General features: G+C 40.6%; 1 protein-coding gene across 7 annotated transcripts in view; it reads right to left on the bottom strand.

Moving 5' to 3' along the window:
• GAS2 (growth arrest specific 2) overlaps positions 1–19,556 on the bottom strand; it is a 168,007-nt gene that overhangs the window by 135,458 nt on the left and 12,993 nt on the right. The window contains exon 1 of one of the 7 annotated variants that reach the window (XM_045016821.1): positions 3,578–3,642. The exons of 3 other annotated variants lie outside the window; for them this stretch is intronic. The gene's annotated coding sequence lies outside the window, so the exon portion shown is untranslated. Of the gene's footprint in view, positions 1–2,112; positions 2,288–2,773; positions 2,951–3,131; positions 3,202–3,577; positions 3,643–19,556 lie in introns of those variants that run through there. 3 more of the 7 variants (XM_045016823.1, XM_045016820.1, XM_045016822.1) reach the window with 3 other exon arrangements.

Here is a 19,556-nt window from a genome sequence, read left to right as displayed (position 1 = left end):
ATTTGTCCGTTGCCCAGTGCTTATGGTCCTGCAGATTCCAAATATGTATGAGATTAGTCTACAGACTAAATGCTTCATTTGAAATAATTTTTTGTTTTGTTCCTAATATATACATTGATTAACATCTTCCCGAGAGCAACAGAGGTAAACAACAATTTATGTAATTGTTCTCCTTAGTGTCTGGAAATTCTTCCCAGTAGTCAGATCTGCTAGACAGTAGAATAATCTCCCAAGGGAAGTAGGGAAAGTTCCATCACTTGAGACACTTAAAACTGGACTAAAAATAGCACTAAATAAAATATAGATAACAATCAGATGTTGGCAAGGATAGACCATATATGATCTAATTGGTCTTGCCATCTCTGACTTCTAAGATGTTATCACGTACTATAGCGTACCGCAATAATTGCTCTCATTGTACCCTTTAACTCTTACGAAATAATAGAGACTATACTTATCCAATTCTGATTTTACTGCCATGACAGATTATTCTTACTGGAGCCTTACAGAATTTTACCTTCTATAAGAAATTAGATGTGACTCTTACCTACATTATTTTAAGTACACATATCTCTAATTTTAATTAGAGAGACAAGGTGGGTGAAGTAGTATCTTTTATGGGACCTCACTCACCTTGTCTCCTAATATCCTGGGACCAAGATGGTTACAACACTAGTTTTAATTGTCTTTTCTAACTACATGAATTAATAGGATAAAACCTATTTGCACAGATGCAGAAAGCAAGATTATATTTTGTAAGAATTTCATTTTTTCTAGTTACTTTACTATCCTTATAACGATACACAACTAACTTAGCCCAGTCTTTCTGATGCTCTCCCAGATTAGCTTGGAGTATACTGTACATGTTAAAAAGGAGGGGGAATAGAGGGGAACCACCATCTGAAACTCATTAATCAATTAGAATTTTTAAAGGCTTACATCAAAATGTGATCTAGACTGATAAAGTAAACTCTGATTCTCAAGAAGCTTTTGTCCCTTGTGTTATGAACATACAGGATACAAATGTGCACTGTACTTAAAATGTGTATCTGGAACCTGGCACAGGATTGTATATTGATATTTTGAACTTATAAGACCCTGGGTTTGAAGCCAGCAACAAATTAACTTAAAAAAAAATCTTTCTAGGTTACTGAAAGCCTAGGAATTTTAAAGACTGGTTTTACCAGAGACAATGTTCCTGTCTTACTAAATGTCTGTTCCACCAAAAGGGAAGCAGGAATGTCATTTGTCTCTCTCACACACATAACAACAAAGCTTTAGGAATGTTTGATATTAACTTTGCCATGAAATGATATGTTCTAGGTAATGATCCTAAGGCAGGCAAATGATCCAGTGATCCTAAGGCAGGCAAAAATCCTGATAGGTGACTTGCAGGATTGCAGGGTTTAGCTCTTACTCCTCATTTTTCTACTTGCCTAATCAAAATGATAGTTTAAAAAATCTGTACAGAAAGGTCAGATCTAAATCTTAGTCTCCATTAGCTAAAGAAGTGATAATGTGTATTACAGATAGCAAATTTTAATAGGTGTTTGCCTCATGAGTTTAATTATGTTTTTAAATGCCTGCTGATTTGTGCAGAATAATGTGGGTTTATTGCCAATAATCACCAGCTCCTATGACTTTGCATTTAATTCTTAAATGTTGCTAGGCCTGCTCCTGCTCCCATGAAATCAATGGCCAAGCTTAAAATGACTAATATGGGAGCAGGACAGGTGCCTCTAATGTTAAGCCTGTCTCCTTTCTGGTCAAAATTATAATAAGGACGTAGGTTTTTTTTTTTCAAAAGCCCCTAAGTGATTCAGGGACCTAGGTCCCACTGAAAGTCAATAAGAGTTGGGTGGCTGGAAGCAATGCTAGTTCCACACTGCCTCACCTCCTTCATCACGTTCGGCTGAGGTTCCAACCTGTGTTCCACAGTGTAATTCTCATCAGATGGCCTGTTGTACCATATGAAATGAATTTAGGAATGTCAGCTAATTTCCTATTAAATCACAATCCACATCACAAAACCATTACACTTGGCACAGCCTCGGCTCGGCAGCGAAGAAACAATCCAAGCTTTAATGTGCGTGGAGACTGGAATAAAAGTACCTTCTCCGCCCCCGCGCAATTTCAAAGAAATGTCAGACGTGCTCCGGAGCTGGCCGGGAGGAAGGCTGCAATGCGTCTGCCCCAGATATTAGCAAAGAATGCTCCGTCCCTGTACCTTTCACACGCAGGCAGAGCAAGCCATGCTGCTAGGCGGTCGCCCTGCTGCCCCGCATGGCTGCAACAAGGAGAGAGCATTCCTCGAACAGGAATGGATCCTTTCTAAAAACAATATGAATCTGTGGAGCAACCAGAAGATCCCAGCCTAAAAAGCAAAGCCTGCCCGCCCTTCTGCTGGTTGTGTCTACTGCGTGAGAAAGAAGGCAAAGGAAAAGAGCTCGGTTTAGAATTAGCGCTGTCCTGCCAGTCCTTTGGGGGTGTCAAGATTTCCCTAATTCCAGTGGCCCAGCTCTGTGGGCAGAGCGATGGGACTATAGTTTGCCAGTGCTGTAAACAACCTACCTTTCCCTCTTCTGCCAGCCACGGGGCTGGTGAACGGGGTAAGAGCAGACACAAAGCAGGGAAGGGTCCCGAATGGTGCGCGAGACATGTTACAAGCCTTTCATGCAACTAAGGCAAAAATATTCTCCTCCTGGGATCATTCTGAATATTTTGTTGCCAAACACTCACCCCTAGCCCGAACCCTAGTAAGTGAGCAGCTCACCGTCTGATCCATACTATTCTGGGTGGTTAGGATTAGTTTGCTCTCTTCGGGGCCCATGCATATGAACCCGGACTGAAGGCTTTGCCGTGGGTGAGTGTAACTCAGATTCCCAACTCCGGCTCATTAAAAGAGAGACAATGCAAACATTCATGGAAGGTTTATCTGCATTCAAAAGCGTTCGTGTTAGTCGCGCGGAGAGGCTGCACCCTGGCAGGCTCCTGAACTGGAAATAATGATTCTCAAATCATTAACGTTGCTTCCCCCCCCCCGCCGTCACTTTGCCGCCGTGACACTTTCAAACTCCGGGTCGTCCGGAGGGATTGCTTCCCCAGTGAGTAGGCAAACGAAAGATTTTTACCTGTGCAGGAGCGCACCGATTGCAATTTGCAAACTTCCTAGCCCAGCTCTCCCCGTCCCTTGCCTACCTCTCTGCTGCAGCGCTCTAAGCAGTTTCCCCTGCTGTATCCATTAATCAACTCTTTGGAGGTGAGATTTCTTGCAATTTCAAGATAAGAGGAAGAAAACAAAAGAAACCCCACTCTAAGGTGACAAGCTGAAGGGAAAATAATCTTTTTCTTGCTTAAATCCCCCGACCCCTCTCTCAATTCAAATGCAACCGTGAAACAAACAACCAAATCAAACACATTTTAAAGGAGCCCGGGCTCTGACTTCTGTAAATGCAGCCAGATGCCTGCACTAACTGCAGTAGCAGTTAGCAGAGCTCTCTCCCCGCGTTAGCCATTAGTGGCCAGCATGCCTCACCCCGCACTCCTTAAGCGCTTGCTTGGAAGAAATCTCACTCACTTTCTTCTTGCAATGCCACAAAGCCCTTCCTCTCCTGCAGCCCGTCCCGCTCTCCCAGCCTGAGCACACCACCACCAGCAGCAGCAGCAGCAGCACTGCCACTCTTCATACTTCTGATCGCTCCACTTGGTGCTCTCTTTGGGAAACCTCTCTCTTCCCCCCCCCCTCTCCAGAAACAGATTTCCTACATTTCATCAGTCCACATAGACTGAGCGGAAGTTAAATGCTTACTTTTTCTGGGGGACGGCAAGCGCAATTGACACTGAATTACCCTTGAAACTCTGAGATATTGTATTACAAGCCCTTGGCAGGAACTTGGCGCTTAGGTCCAAAGTGCCTTTTATTATTATTCCCCTTCCAAAACTATGGTGGGGATGGGGGCGGGGGTGGAGGGAGATCCCATATTTTAAGCTTAAACTTTTTTTCCCCAAAAAATTGCTGGCTAGGATTTTTTAAGCACTTACTAGCACCATTTTATATTATAACCCGTTTGATTTTGCTGCCCAAGGTGACAATTTCAGCTTTGTAGCTTGTGGGCATTGTGTCTTTGACAATGAGCTTTAATTACACTTTTTCCCACAAGATTTCATGCTCTTCTATAATATATTTTAAATTAAAATAGATATGTAAAAATATATGGAGATAGGCCTATCTCATAGAACTGGAAGGGACTCTGTCATTGAGTCCAGCCCCCTGCCTTTGCTAATAGGACCAACCACTGATTTTGCCCCAGCTCCCTAAGTGGCCCCCTCAAGGATTTAACTCACAACCCTGGGTTTAGCAGGCCAATGCTCAAACCACTGAGCTAGCCCTCCTCCCAAAACCAAACCTCTTGTATCTCATAGAGCTGGAAGAGACCCTGAAAGGTCATTGAGTCCAGATCCCTACATGGCCCCCTCAAGGATTGAATTCACAACCCTGGGTTTAATAGGCCACTGCTCAAACCACTGAGTTATAACATTAATAACTCAATTTTGTGCTTCTAAAAGCTCTACTAATTGGTGAGGTGTTTTGTTTGAAAAGCTGTTTAAGCTGTTTAAATACCCACCCCACTTTTATTGCATTCAGTATATTTCAATGTTATGGTAAACGACAGAGATAATGTTCCCTAACTGTTGTTTATTAGTCCATTTTTTGTATGCAGAGAAGCCCTTTCATGAATTCAATAGAGGGAAACAGATGTTCAAACTTCTGCTTCTCCTTGTGAATGGATGGATATTATTGTCTTGTTGAGTTTCCTAATGGCATCACGTTATCGCTTTCCATAAGAAAGTCCCAGATGAACAGCACACAATTATTTTTCTTTTATAATGCTACTTAATAGCTCTACCCCATGCACAATATGAACTACTATACTGAAATGGAATTGTCTTAACCAGTCAGAATGGAGAGATGCAGCTCATACTCACTTATTTCTCAGTAATGCATTTTTTTTCACTCTGATCAGTTGGGAAATCTGATTTGCGTAATTAATGCATGGTTATTTCTCAATACCCTATGTAAGCAAATTACTGTACTCTGGTTATTAACCAATCAGCTGATCAGTAAGTGGAGGGTTTATGTAAATTAATGTATCCTGACTGGCTATTCTAAACCTGGCTGGTTTGATTGGCTATTACCTGCACAGCTGGGTTTTTTTCATTTAATCACTGAGATTCCATGGTGAAGTACATAACTATGACGACATTTATCCATTGTGTATCTGCACGTCATTAACTAAACTCCTCAAGTCCTTGCTCAGCATTTACAGTGTAAAACTTGGGATGGATGTTCTGGGGGCGGTCTTTTCTTTGTTTAGTTCAAAATCCTGAAAAGGAACATGGAGGGATAGCTCCAAAACTGTGCATAGCCCTCAAAACTCCACACTGTTATGCCCAGGAAAAGACTAACAGAACAAATACTGAATTAAAATAAAAATCTGACAACAAGTAAAGTGAAGTTAAAGTCTTCATGTGAACTTGAGAAACAATATTTAAAAGAATAATGAGCAACATTTATATTCCATATCAATTCAGTCTTAAAAACCATTTTGAGCTGAGAAGGAACTTTCCAGTACCACTGTATTGATGAATGACTTGCTGTCATCTAATAGAAAACTTTAAAAACATTCCATTTAGAAAATGTTCTGTGTCTCTAGCTAAGTCTTCCATGCCTGCACTATCCATAAAGCACATGACTTCCTACTATATTCAGGAGAAATCCTACACATGGACTCAAGCTCTGAGCCTACTCCAGATTTTAAATGATGAAAAAGTCAAATGCACATTTGTATACATGACTATGGGAAGGTTCAAAAAAGTAGTACAAAGGCTTTCTAGCCAGAATGAGATGTGGACACCTCCTTAATATGGAGAATATATACCAAACATTCCAAGATCTGCAACTGGTAGCAGTGGTCTTGGAACTAGGGGTGCTGCTGCAGTCCCTGGCTTGAAGTAGTAATAACTAACACCAAATACATGGTTTCCATAATCCGCGCCCCCAAGATAAAAATTGTTCCAGCACCCCTGGTTGGTAATAAAGGATGATTCATTCTCATAGAGTTTTGACTATATTTAATCTTTTTATACTTTTATTGTTTTAGTTGCTATGATTACTCATCATCACTTGGAAAAGAATTGTCAAATGCTAGAAGGGGAATATGCAACATTCTGTACAACAGTTAAAATCCACAACACCTGTACAATTTAACTCTATCCAAGAAGGACTGGTTGGAACAAACTGCCAAGCATGCATCTGAAATCAACATTATACCGGTACATATACTTTGGAGCCATCAGTAGTGACACCACAATTATGAGTGCATTGAGATTTGCACTTAAAGGTCAGGACTAAAATCTGTTTCCTACTTTAATAACTGAATTTAGCATCTAAATTTAACACAGTAGCTTATCAAAGAATCATTGAATTTTCTGTGTACGTTTATGTTAACTTGTTAACTTTTGCAGAGGAAACCATAAAAATGCTCCCCTTTTGAAATTTTGTCCCGTTTTCTTCAGATTTCCTTGGGTCCTTCTAGCTGAACAACCATAGTCCCACAAAACATTCAGCTTTATGCACTCATTCTGGTAACATCCAGACACAGACCACCACCAAAGGACCCTGGGGGATGAGTGGGCATCAAGGGGAGAGGCAACTATAGAGAGGGGGTAGCAAGCAGAGTGAACAGGGCTTGGGGAGGCCTGAGGTGAAAGCGGCTTGTGAAGGGATGCCTTGGTTCCGCACAAAGTCTTAGTCAATGCACACTCAATTTCAATTATTGCTATTCTGTGTCAAAATTACTACCATGTTTAGGACAATATGTACCATACATGGCCATTCACATAACTTTAAGAATAGGAAGGGTGACATTACCTCTGAATATGGTATTGGTGAGACCACCACTTGAACATTGGGTCCAGTTCTGTTGTCCACATTTTTAAGAGGACGTTGAAAAATTGAAAAAGATTCCGAGAAGAGTTATAAAAATGATTTGTGGTCTAGAAGACATGCCTTATATGCCTCTAAAGTAGTTCCAACTATTAAACTTATGGCTAAGGTTAAGAGATTATGTGATCATGGTCTATAATTATCTACACCGGGAGAAGATATCTATACTAGACGCTCTAATGGCTGGAAGTTGGAGTCAGCAAAGTTCAAACTGGAAATAAGATACAAATTTGAAGTGTGTGTGTGTGTGTGGGGGGGGGTAATTAATAAGTTACCAAAGACTGTGATATGTTTTCCATCACTTAGAGTCTTTAAATCAAAATTGGATTTTTTTCCCTCTAAAATAAAAGCTTTATCTCAATCAGAGGTTACAGTATTTATCTTGATGCAGGAATTGTTAGGTGAAGTTCTATAGCCTATGTCATGCAGGTGGTCCCATCTGGTCATATGGGAATTCAGCATTTTTATATCTTCATTAAATAGAGTAGAGGAATGAACAGATTGAGGGTAGTATGTGTCATCTCTGTGTTTGGCAGCTTGAAGAAGAAACATAAATATTTTGAAAATGGGCAAACTTTCAAAAGAATTCAGTCACACATTGAAAGTAACAACTGGATTCATCATTTCAACTGTCATCAAAATTAGGCATGCCAGAAATTAACATTGTCTTTATAAACCCATTGCACATGTTGATTTTATAAGCATTTATCAATTCTGCTCTAAAATTTACATTTTTATGAATAACATCTACAGACAATTTTGACACTATAAGGAAATATGATTTACTTCTTATTGTGTAAATTTGCTTTACCACAAACACTTTCTATAAGTATAGTTTACACATCATTTATGACTACTTCAAAAACTTTCACAAAGTTTTATTGCTATCTGTCACAATTGTGAATTCATTGCTATAGAACACAGTCTGAGCAAAAATACCAAATGACATTGTGTTGACAATTGCAAATCTCAACAATAATAAATTGATTCATCTTTATCATAGACTTGATGTATTCATTAAGGCATCACTACTCATGTTGATGCTCTTATGTAACCTCCCCTAATACAGAAAGGAGACTGATGATCTGAATCTGGCTAGATATGTACAACATTCTGTCCAGGATGGTGGAAAATGGATGCTTACCACAGTAATCTATGACATTATCACTTCTAGAATTGGCTCAAAATAATTGAAGGTACCATAGCTCTTACAACCATTCAACAATAAGAAAACCCTTATCTGCACAGATTACTAATGTTGTTTTTTAACATGCTTACTAGTTTGCTAGGTGCTTCACAAAACATATAGAAGACACTGTTCCTCTTCATAAAATGTTATAATCTAAAGGTCAGATTCTGCCACTCTTATTCACACTGAGTAGCAACTTATTCCACTAGCATCCCCAATAAACTCAGTGGGGCTGCTTATTACAGTGAAGTACTACTCAACATAACTAAGGGTGTCAGAATCTATCCACTATGGACACAAAAAGCAACAGGGGGAGGTAACAGGAGGACAAGAGTTCAATAGCCATGTTGTTTAGTTGCTTAGAGGGTAATATGACTTTTGATGGGTTTTTAAGGTATAACTGGATTTGTATTTTTTTTCATTTTAGTATGTTCTCAAACTATTCTTTTATTATAGAAATATAATTTTCTTATCCTGTATTGTGGCAGGGCAGCCATTACTGAGCACCCCTTCACGACCAGGGGTCACTTTGAAGGCACCCTTCTGCTCCTAGCTCCCTCTTCTGGCCCCTTAAGCACACCACAACATCACTCTTGTGTTTAACAGCACCTCCACCTAGGTCTAGTTTAGTAAGATTCAAACAGCCCTCAAAGTCCTTAATAACAAATTGCTCAAACACTCCTCAGAGAGTCTCAAAATAAAGGCCATAACCATGATACAAAAGTTCATACTTAGCCCTGGTTTTTCTGCCAAACACAGAGCTCTTCCACCTCCTCACTCTACTCCACCCAAAGCCATCAGTCTTAGTCCTTTCTAGCTGACACTTGGCCCTAGCTTCTTTCTCTTTCAGTGTCTCCTCCATTCTGAAGCCTGGTCTACACTAGGCGTTTAAACCGGTTTTAGGAGCGTAAAACCGATTTAACGCCACACCCGTCCACACTGAGAGGCCCTTTATATCGATATAAAGGGCTCTTTAAACCGGTTTCTGTACTTCTCCCTAACGAGAGGAGTAGTGCTAGTATCGGTATTACCATATCGGATTAGGTTTAGTGTGGCCGCAAATGGACAGTATTGGCCTCCGGGCGGTATCCCACAGTGCACCACTGACCGCTCTGGACAGCAATCTGAACTCGGATGCAGTGGCCAGGTAGACAGGAAAAGCCCTGCGAACTTTTGAATATTTCCTGTTTGCCCAGCGTGGAGCTCTGATCAGCACAGGTGGCGATGCAGTCCGAAATCAAAATAAAAAAAGAGCTCCAGCATGGACCATGCGGATGTGATCGCAGTAAGGGCAGGCAAATCTGTTCTATCAGCGCTCCGATACAGAAGACGAAATTCAAAATCATTTTTAAAAAATCTCCAGACAGACGCCATAGCAGGGACTCAGCGCACTGCTGCGTGACAAGCGTAACGGAAAGCCAAAGAATCAAATGGACGCTCATGGACTGGAGGACTCAGGCTATCCCACAGTTCCTGCAGTATCCGAAAAGCATTTGCATTCTTGGCTGAGCTCCAAATGCTTCTAGGGTCAAAAACAGTGTCCGCGGTGGGTCAGGGCATAGCTCGGCAATTTACGCACACCCCCCACCCACCCCCAGAAGTGAAAGGGAAAACAATCCTCTCTTGACTCTTTTACATGTCACCCTATCTTTACTGAATGCTGCAGATAGACGCGATGCCGCAGCACTCAACACCAACATCCTTGCTCCCCCCTCCCCGCCATGGGTGGCTGATGGTGCAGTAAGACTGATACCCATCGTCATCATCAGCCTATTGGCACATGGGGCAGTGCAAAAGGACTGGTAACCATGCCGACTAGCATCTGTTAGGTCTATCAAGGGCGCCTGGCCCTAATTTTTCCTGGTAGATGGTGCAGTATGGCTGGTAACCGTCCTCATCATAGCAACAGGGGGCTGAGCTCCATCAGCCCCCACCCCTCATGTGTAAAGAAAAGATTCAATTGCCCCTGGACTAGCAGCGCAATGCTGGGCTCCTCTCCTCCACACTTCTTAATGTCCTGTCTGGACTATCATAGCAGCTGGAGGCTGCCTTCCACTCATTTCTCACTAACAAGTCACTGTGTCTTATTCCTGCATTCTTTATTACTTCATCACACAAGTGGGGGGACAATGCTACGGTAGCCCAGGAAGGCTGGGGGAAGAATGGAATCAACAGGTGGGGTTGTTGCAGGAGCACCCCCTGTGAATAGCATACAGCTCATAATTTCTGCGGGATCTGACACAGAGCAGCTGTGCTCTCTGGTTCTATGATACAGTGGTTCTCTAGTACACTTGCCCAAATTCTAGACAGGACTGATTCTATTTTTAGATACCAAAAAGGAGGAATTGACTCAGGGAGTCATTCCCAATTTTTGGCTTTTGCGCTAAGAGCAGCCAGGGGCACTTATGACAGCAACAGATGGTGCAGTGCAAAAGGACTGGTAACCATGATCATCTTTTTACCAATTTATGGATTGGTAGATGGTACAGTATGGCTGGTAACCATCTCTGCTGTCATGCAAAAGCAAAAGCATGCTGCTGTGTAGCGCTGCTGAATCGCCTCTGTCAGCGGCATCTAGTACACATACGGTGACAGTCACAAAAGGCAAAACAGGCTCCATGGTTGCCATGCTATGGCGTCTGCCCCAGGGCAATCCAGGGAAAAAAGCCGCGAAATGCTTGTCTGCCGTTGCTTTCCCAGAGGAAGGAGTGACTGACGACATTTACCCAGAACCACCCGCGACAATGATTTTTGCCCCATCAGGCACTGGGATCTCAACCCGGAAATTCCAAGGGGCGGGGGAGGCTGCGGGAACTATGGGATAGCTACGGAATAGCTACCCACAGTGCAACGCTCCAGAAGTCGATGCTAGCCTCGGACCGTGGACGCACACCACCGATTTAATGTGTTTAGTGTGGCCGCGCGCACTCGATTTTATACAATCTGTTTTACAAAACCGGTTTATGCAAATTCGGAATAGTCCCGTAGTGTAGACGTACCCTGAGAGAGAAGGCAGTCTATATACTGCCTTCCTTCAGAGAGCTCCCTCCTTCTGATCAGCTGGAAGAGAGGAAAGCCCGGCCTCACCCTCAGCAGGATTCCTCATCCCAGGCCCTTAAAGGAACAGTGTCCTGGGATTTTTCCCCCATCCAAATCTTAATTCCCTGGGACTGCTTCCTTTCATTGCTATCAGGCCATTTCCTGGGCCTATGTCCAAGCCAACTCCCTGGAACATGGTCTTCTGGATTCCTCTACCCATAAATGGCCCTATTACAAGTGTTCTTTTGGGTCCTCTTCACTTTTCATATTCAAGCATTGCATTGATACTATGGGAGTTACTTACATGGACTGAAGTCAAAATAGACTCTATAGACTAATGATTTTTAAGAAAGTACTTTCTGTCTGATAATATTATGCATTAAACAGGACTTTCATAGTTAACTACACTGAAAGTTATGAATACATTGAAACACAGAAGATCTATTCTTGATGTTAAATTCCATCACAGAGCCAATGAAATACTTTAGGTTGAAAATAATAACATTTTTCCCTGTAATGCTAATCACATGATTTGTAACCAAGACATTTTTTGTACTGTGACTGATTAGAAAGGAATGATGAGCTAGTTTTCCATAGGACTTAACTGATAGATGCTGTGCCGTGGAGCACATTTCACTATCATGTTATACAAATAATCCACATGTAGATCTCTGCTTTTTAAAAAGTAAGCAACTGTTCCAGAACAAGGATAATGGAAAAACAATGAATTATTCAAAAAGAATGCAAATTTTTAAGAACAGGTAATCAATTTACAGCCCATTCTGCCTGACCACCTGCTCTCTTTTGATTGGTCATAATTCCACCTTCCCACTTTTTCACTTTACTTTTCAATTCTTTCTTTCTTCAGACATAAATCTAGGTTTCTCTTAAACTCATTAATAACGCTTTCCTCCAATTTCTTTCCCAGTAACCTATTTCATGTGTTTATGAGCTCTTATGTGGAATTGTTCTTGCTGAGTTTCCCTATATATAGTATTCTAGGACCTAATCCTGCCTCTAATGACATAAATAGTAAAAAAAACCATTAACATGAGTGAAAACAGCATTAGGCTTTAATTTTTAGATTATTTCCTCTAGTTTGTGACCCTTTCGTCAGCACGAATAGTCTGAGCTAAATTATAGGCTACTGCCCCAAATCTGGAAGAGCCATAACTAAGCACAGATGATTAAGAATCTACATTCTGGTAGCTGTGGATTCATCCTTAAGTCCTCACAACCTAAGCACCTCCATATTGCTACTGACACTTTGTGAGCTGATTTACACTTATTAGAGATATTACTATATTTATAAGACATTACTCAGTGGGGTAAAAATAAAAAAGTATATTTATTTAAACAGGCCTTCAGCAATTCAAACCCTTCTTATACCTTTAGGAGCAAATGCTAAGCCGAGCAGACCCCAAGGATCTCACATGGATGTGTTGGGATATGTGGAAGGGATGGGGATGTGTCTTTGCTCTAAGCTGCAAACTGGTTGTGGAACCTTGATCTTTTTACACTGCTATGCAGGAAGTTCCTGGAAGAGAGTTCCACACCATCTGTGGTAGTGCACACCCACTATGTATGTATAGTTCCCCTACTTCCCTGTCCCCTTTGCACAGCAGAATTGTGACATTTGACTGCCAGGCTTCTATGGCCATAAAGGCAGAATATGTCCCTTAATGCAGTATGAGGAGAATTAGGAGCACATTTATCATTTCAGGTAGGTCCGTTCCTCTTTCTTTCTCTACTATTTTCTTTGTCCTCACTTTCTTTCTGTTGCTTTTGATCTACCCTTTTTCTTTTCTTCACCACACTCCCATCACCTTTATGCTGCTCTCCAGGTACACTTCACACTGCTTTCTATTCATTTTTCCTCTAACTATTCCCGGTCTTCTCCTCAAAGATAAACTGCTGCCATCAGTTTTACCTCCCCACTCCCTCAGCGCCCCCTCCCCCCCCAGCTTCTCCTTCTTTCTCCAACTGTTCAGTTCACTCAGGAAAGGCTCTGGTTCCAACAACCCTTTCCATTCTTTTATTAAAGAGGCAACACTCAAAGCATTCTGAATGGAAAGAACATCACTCAGTGTGTACCCCATTACATTGTCACATGAAACCGGTGGTTCTCCAGCTCATTTCATGAACATAAATGACTCCTATTCCTTAGGAGCTGGGAGACTTAGGTTCTGTTCCCAGCTAGCCACTGATCTGTTATGTGACTTTGAGCAAGTCACTTCACCCTTGTTTCAATTGCCCTATCTGTAAAATATGCATAGTCATGTTAACCCTCTTTTGTAAAGCAGTTTGACATTTATGAATTAAAATCATTACATAATACCCATGAATTATTATTAATTATTTATTAATTATAGTCTTCTTCCATTTACATAAGTCTCCCTCATTTATTTCTTTGTCTCTTCCCTAGGTCTTCTATCTCTCTTTATTCCTTTTGTCCCTCTGTCCATATATAGATAGTATACTGTGGTTAGAACAGGAAAGTCAGGAAACCTGAGAATAATCCTGGCTCTGACAGCCACTTGCTGTCTTAACGAAACAGAAAACTCACATGTGATCTTGGGAAAGTCATTTTAATTGATCTTCCACTTGCCTCAGCATCCCAATCTATAAAATGCTTACTGTACTAACTTCACAGGCGTGTTTGAGGCTTACCACGTAGTATTTATGAAATACTTTGAGATTCTCTGATAGAGCTGCTAAATAGTACCCATTTTGATTTATCTCTTTTACTTTCTTCCAGCATCCCTCTTGTCATGAGGAATTTGCCACATTCCACAATCCCCTCTTTAATGATGGTCTTCTAGAACACAATGGATGTGTTGTTAAAATGGCTTCCTTTGGTGGAACTCCCCTAGATTTATTGCACTATTCCCTGAAATGTGACACCCTAGACCAGTGGTTTTCAACCTTTTTTTCATTTGTGGACCCCGAAAAATTTTCAAATGGAAGTGCAGACCCCTTTGGAAATCTTAGACATAGACTGTGGACCCCCAGGGTTCCACAGCCCACAGGTTGAAATCCACTGCCCTAGACAAATGCATATATAGCTGCTGATTAAAGTCATCCCATTAGCAATTGTTATTATATTCATACTAAGCACAATAATATACTTTCGGTACTGTTGATTCAGTTTTTATTTTTTAATCTTAGAAATCATTCTGATTAAATATATTTAAGCATTCTGTAGGATCTTTCCTTCTAGTGTTTCTTCATATTCCCCTCACTGGCAATGGTTCTTTATTCTTGTGACAGTGAGTCATTCTGATGTCCATGTGTGGGGATTGTTTTGTTCAGCAGGTTTCTTGTTTGGTATGAATGCACAACATCTTTGCCAAATGCTCACTTTTGGTTTTCTTCTAGTGAGTGATTTGTCCTGTCTCTGTTTATACTATGGACTGTGCCTTAGGCATGTTTTCCTAATTAGAGCTGGCTGAGCCCTTCTTGCTTTCCTGGGGCTTGTCATAGGCTGAATTACAAACAGTGGTGAGACTAGTTACCCAATTCACTTCATTAATGACACATGTTGCTGAAGCACATTGAGAGACTATGAAAAGCTCAAATTTCAGACCAACCTAAAAACCAGACGCTCAAAACCAACAATGAGAAGAGAAAGCCATAGATAGTAAGCCAGAGATTTACCCTTTGTAAATAGTGTAGGCATACTTGAAAATAAGACAGGGCAACCCTTTAATTTAGTATGGTGCACATTTTTTATTTGTCATGGGTCAAGACACCATGACAAAGAGTTTCTAAAAATAATCAAATTAATAATTACCCTACCAGTTTGAATAAGAACCCTGTGCATAATTTCATACCGTGAATAGGTGAAAATCACTAGGACCCAAGTGGATTTGCTCTTTATTGATATTCAGACCAGATATCTGTATAAGCTGGATGAGTACTAATAGTGCTGTCATTACAAAAATAAGTAACCAGTCTTCAAATGCTCCTTGTATAATACATTTCTATGCTACCAGGGAATTTGAGGATCTCTGAACAAAAGACAGGACCTGAAAGGTAGCAGCATTTGAGGCCTTCTGTGTATAATAGCCCAGTGCTTCATAAAGAAAAAGGAAAGTCTGAGATAATGTAAGTGAGAGTAAGCCCTGGTCTATACAACAAACTTATGTCAGTATAACTAATCGAGGTAGTTATACCAACTTAACCCCAGGCCCAGTGCACACAGTGCTACGCCGATGGGAGGACTTCTCTTCTCAACATTGCTACCCCTGGAGAGGTGGAGTACCTATACCAACAGAAGAAGCTCTTCTGTCAGCACAGGTAATGTCTTCACTAAGTGCTACCGTGCACCGGTGCAGTTGCGCCACTGCAGACTGTGAGTGTAGACAAGCCCTAAGGGAGGAAATAAACACTTGTTAAGGACCCTTTGAACTCTATGCCAAAGATTATGTGTGTGAAAGTATGGGTTAACTTGTAATTTTGTTCCTAATTGAAGAGAAGAAACAAAATGTATATTGCAAAATATGTAATGGTCTGGCTGGGCATGCCTGGTGATTCACATTTCTTGCCTTACCATTCTGGCTGTAAAGCTAAGTCTTACAATAAATTGAGCAGGGTGATCCACTATACCTGAGCCTTTCTTAATAAAATAAATAATAATAAATAATAACAATACCAATAAAATAAAAACCAGTAGAGAAGATAGCAAGGTATAAAAAACTCTTTCACAAAGTGGAATGGTTATGGAAAACTAGAATAAATATGATCCCAGTGATTACGGGGGCACTTGAAGTGATCCCTACGGGTCTGAATGAGCAACTCAAGAACACGTTAGGAGTGCAAGACATCAGGATAAGTGACCACCAGAAGACAGTGCACTTAGGTACTGTGAGAACTTGAGAATTTTAAGGAAGCTCAAAGGAGAACGAGTGCATCTGAGCATCTAAAATGCAGGAAATGTGTGAAGGATTTAATAAAAATGACTCCATAAACCTATTGAGTTGGTTCATGGTCAGGATTTATTGGTGATAAATTTTAGACAGTAGCTTTCCTATTTTTATGCTTAAAGATCTTGTATGTTGTGAAACTATTAGTTTTGTTGTTTTAAAAAATTCCATGATGTAACACTGAGGGATGATAATAATTATAATACCTAGCATTTTTAATGCTCTAGATAAACCTTGAGAATGCCCTGGGCCTGCTCCTCCTTTAATTATGCTGCTGTAAATCAGGAGCTATTTAATTGAAGCCAATGGATTTATGCCAGAGTAAAAATGGAGCAAGCAAGAGGAAAATCAGGCTCATCCTGTGTAACTCAGGGAAAATATAGATTTGAAACATGTTGAAAAAAAAATAAAGTCTGGGCAGGACTTCAACTTTGGTAAGGTTTACTCTTCCCATTAGCAAACGAGAAGCTCAGAACAATTAATTAGTCCCTGAAGAATGCTGGGAGTGATTTGCATATAGTTCAGATAGAATAGGCTGGATACTCTGGAAGATTTCTTGATAACTACATAGTTGAACCTCTTTGGGGCCAAATTCAAATGCATACCGGGGCAGGTTTATGGGCAATAATTCTGGTTTATGATACTTAATTCTGTAACCCAAGAAATCATCAAACAGGAGCAGGGTCCAAACTATGGAGTGTATGCAATTTACTGATTAAACCAAAACAAAATCATATCATCCACTTATATTACTTTATGACAGCCATCCTAAGGGATATTACCTCAGGATATGTCTTCACTGCAGATGGGAGCAAGCCTCCAGGTCAGGTAGGCAAACTCATGTTAGCAGGGCTCAAGCTAGCACTCTAAAAACAGCAGTGTGAACATTGCAATTCGCGTTGCAGCTAATGCTCTCACATGCACCTGACCCTTTAGGCTTGAAGGCCAAAGCTGAAGCTGCACTGTTTACTGCTATTGTTAGCATGCTAGCTCGAGCCCTGCTAGTACAAATCTGTCTATCCGAGCTGGGAGGCTCGCTCCCAACTTCAGTGTAGACATACCCTTAGTAGCTTGGTTAATTCAAATTATCTGAGATAGTGCCTCAATAGCCAATGAAACAAGTAGGTGAGAAAGAAGACACCCCTGTCTTACTTATTAGCAGGAAAATTTGTCTAGAATCAACCCACTCCATGTAATTTGAGCATTTGAGTTTTCTGATAGGGCCTGAATCTATCTATTAAACCTCTCCCCAAACCAAAACTTTGTAAAAACTCTAAATGGAAAGGGGCCTGTAAGCTTGAGTAGAAACAAAACGCCCCCAGAGAGAGTCAGGTCTTTCAGCCAAAGAGAATCTTTATCAACAAAAATCAAATCAAGTAATATATGCAAAAAGAGAAACAAAATTTCCCCAATCTGGAAAGTGCCAGTATGGTGGTAGATTCTGTGATGTGAACACCTGTCCGTTGAGTATCAGACAAAGTCCACCAGAATAATTTTGTAAACATGAGAACACAACAATAGGACAGTAACAACTTTTGGTTATTTCCAATCTCTGCTCAACTCAAACTGGAAACCTAGCTATATCACATTACTTATCCCCTGCACAATTGTATCAGTTTTTAATCTATTTGACTTCAGAAGATGCTAAATTTAGAGAGTAGAAAAACACCACTCCACTATATTTAGCAAATGATAAAAAAAAACACCTTAAACTTTCCTTAAATGGGGAGGGGGGGCGTGGAGACAGACCAACCCTACCTTCCAAGCTATGCATTAATATTGCTTGAGACAACCATTTATATGATTTTTCACAGTACATTCTTCTTAATGTGGTGCGAATAATGCATGTGAAACTCTTTAATCATTAATGAGATTAGCATACAACCCTCACCATCAGAATATTCACTTAAGTAATGAGACAAACGCCAGCCCTAATGATTTCTGCCATCCCCTTTCCCCCACATTTGCTTCACAATGGAAAATTGAATTCCTTTGTAAATATGAACCAATGATCTTCTTAGCAAAGATTGAAAAAATGTATATATCCTGTGGTTTCCATTTCCTTGGCTTTATTGTTTTTATGTAAATTCTCCCAGGACATTTCAGGTTATATGTCTGGAAACCCCAGCCATCCAGCAGAGGAAAGGTTGAGAGAATAATGAGAAACGTGCTGGAAGAATTCACATAAAAGCTTTGGAGACATGAAAATGGAAACAACAGACACTGAGAAACTTATTGTACAAAAAATAAATCTCTATCCAGTGTGTGTGTATTCATGTGTCTATGTGTGTATACATCGTGCACATGCATATATACTAAATAGGTAACATTAGCCCATCCAGACAATGAGAAGTTCTGAGACATCAGGGCAACCACGAGATTGAAACTTGAGTGGCTTGTGTTATTAGAATCCAGACAGATATAGAAATAGATTTATTCATGGTTATCCTGCATTGAATTTTATATGCATTAAAAATATAATGGGCTCCAACATGAAAAATGTGTTGTTTTTTTTAAACTTTCCTATACCCTTGTGAATGATAGAGTTTTGTTTGTCACTGAAACACATGAAAACTACCAGTTGGAGAAAACTTTTAGAGGTGTTTTTCTTAACTATACAATTTCATTTTAAGACCACTCAGAACAATTCATTGTTCAAAAGTAAAGCTGTGAGATGCTGGAGTTAACTCAGTCCTGGCACACTTGACTACATTTACATACTATAGCCCTACCATTTAAAATCAAGATTTTCAAGAGTGACTAGTGATTTTGCTCTTGAATTGATTTGGCTCAGTTTGGTGTCCAACTTGAAATACCTTATCGGAACACTTGTTTTCAGAAAGTGCTGATCATTCATCCTCTGAAAACCAGGGTCTCTTTAACGTGTCTCAATTTGGGCACCCAGAATAAATGTGACCTAAAATGCTGTAAAAGTTATCTGGAGTTTTCTCACGCAAACCATATGCCAGACCTTGTTGCAAAGCTACCCTAAATAAGCAACTGAGGATTTTCCTGGCATGAGGGAATCATCACCTGGAACAGGAGGCTTGCCAGAGGCATGCATGGCTACTGCATGCTGTACACCAGCTATCTCTGTCTGGTGTAACTGTTCTTCAGGAGTTGTTACAAGCTGGCATGACTTAGAGCAGCCTGAGGCATCTACAAGTTGCAGCAGGAGCCAAACTGACCATCCCCAGGCTCAGGAGAACAAAAGAGGTGGTGTAAAGCCACCTTTACCCACAACCCCTCAGATGCACTGACTGCATCTCCAACATGGATGAACTGAGCTCTATGCCACAACTGTGATATTGCAAACATGATTGATAACATCAGAACTACAGAAGAACCCAAGCAACAAAGCTTGGATACTGATCTAAACGTCCCAAAAGATCAGAGT

This window comes from Mauremys mutica, chromosome 4 (assembly GCF_020497125.1).
Source record: "Mauremys mutica isolate MM-2020 ecotype Southern chromosome 4, ASM2049712v1, whole genome shotgun sequence".
Classification (NCBI taxonomy): Eukaryota; Metazoa; Chordata; order Testudines; family Geoemydidae; genus Mauremys; species Mauremys mutica.
The sequence above is the reverse complement of the archived record's forward strand: the minus strand, read 5'-3'. Positions and strand labels throughout refer to the sequence as shown.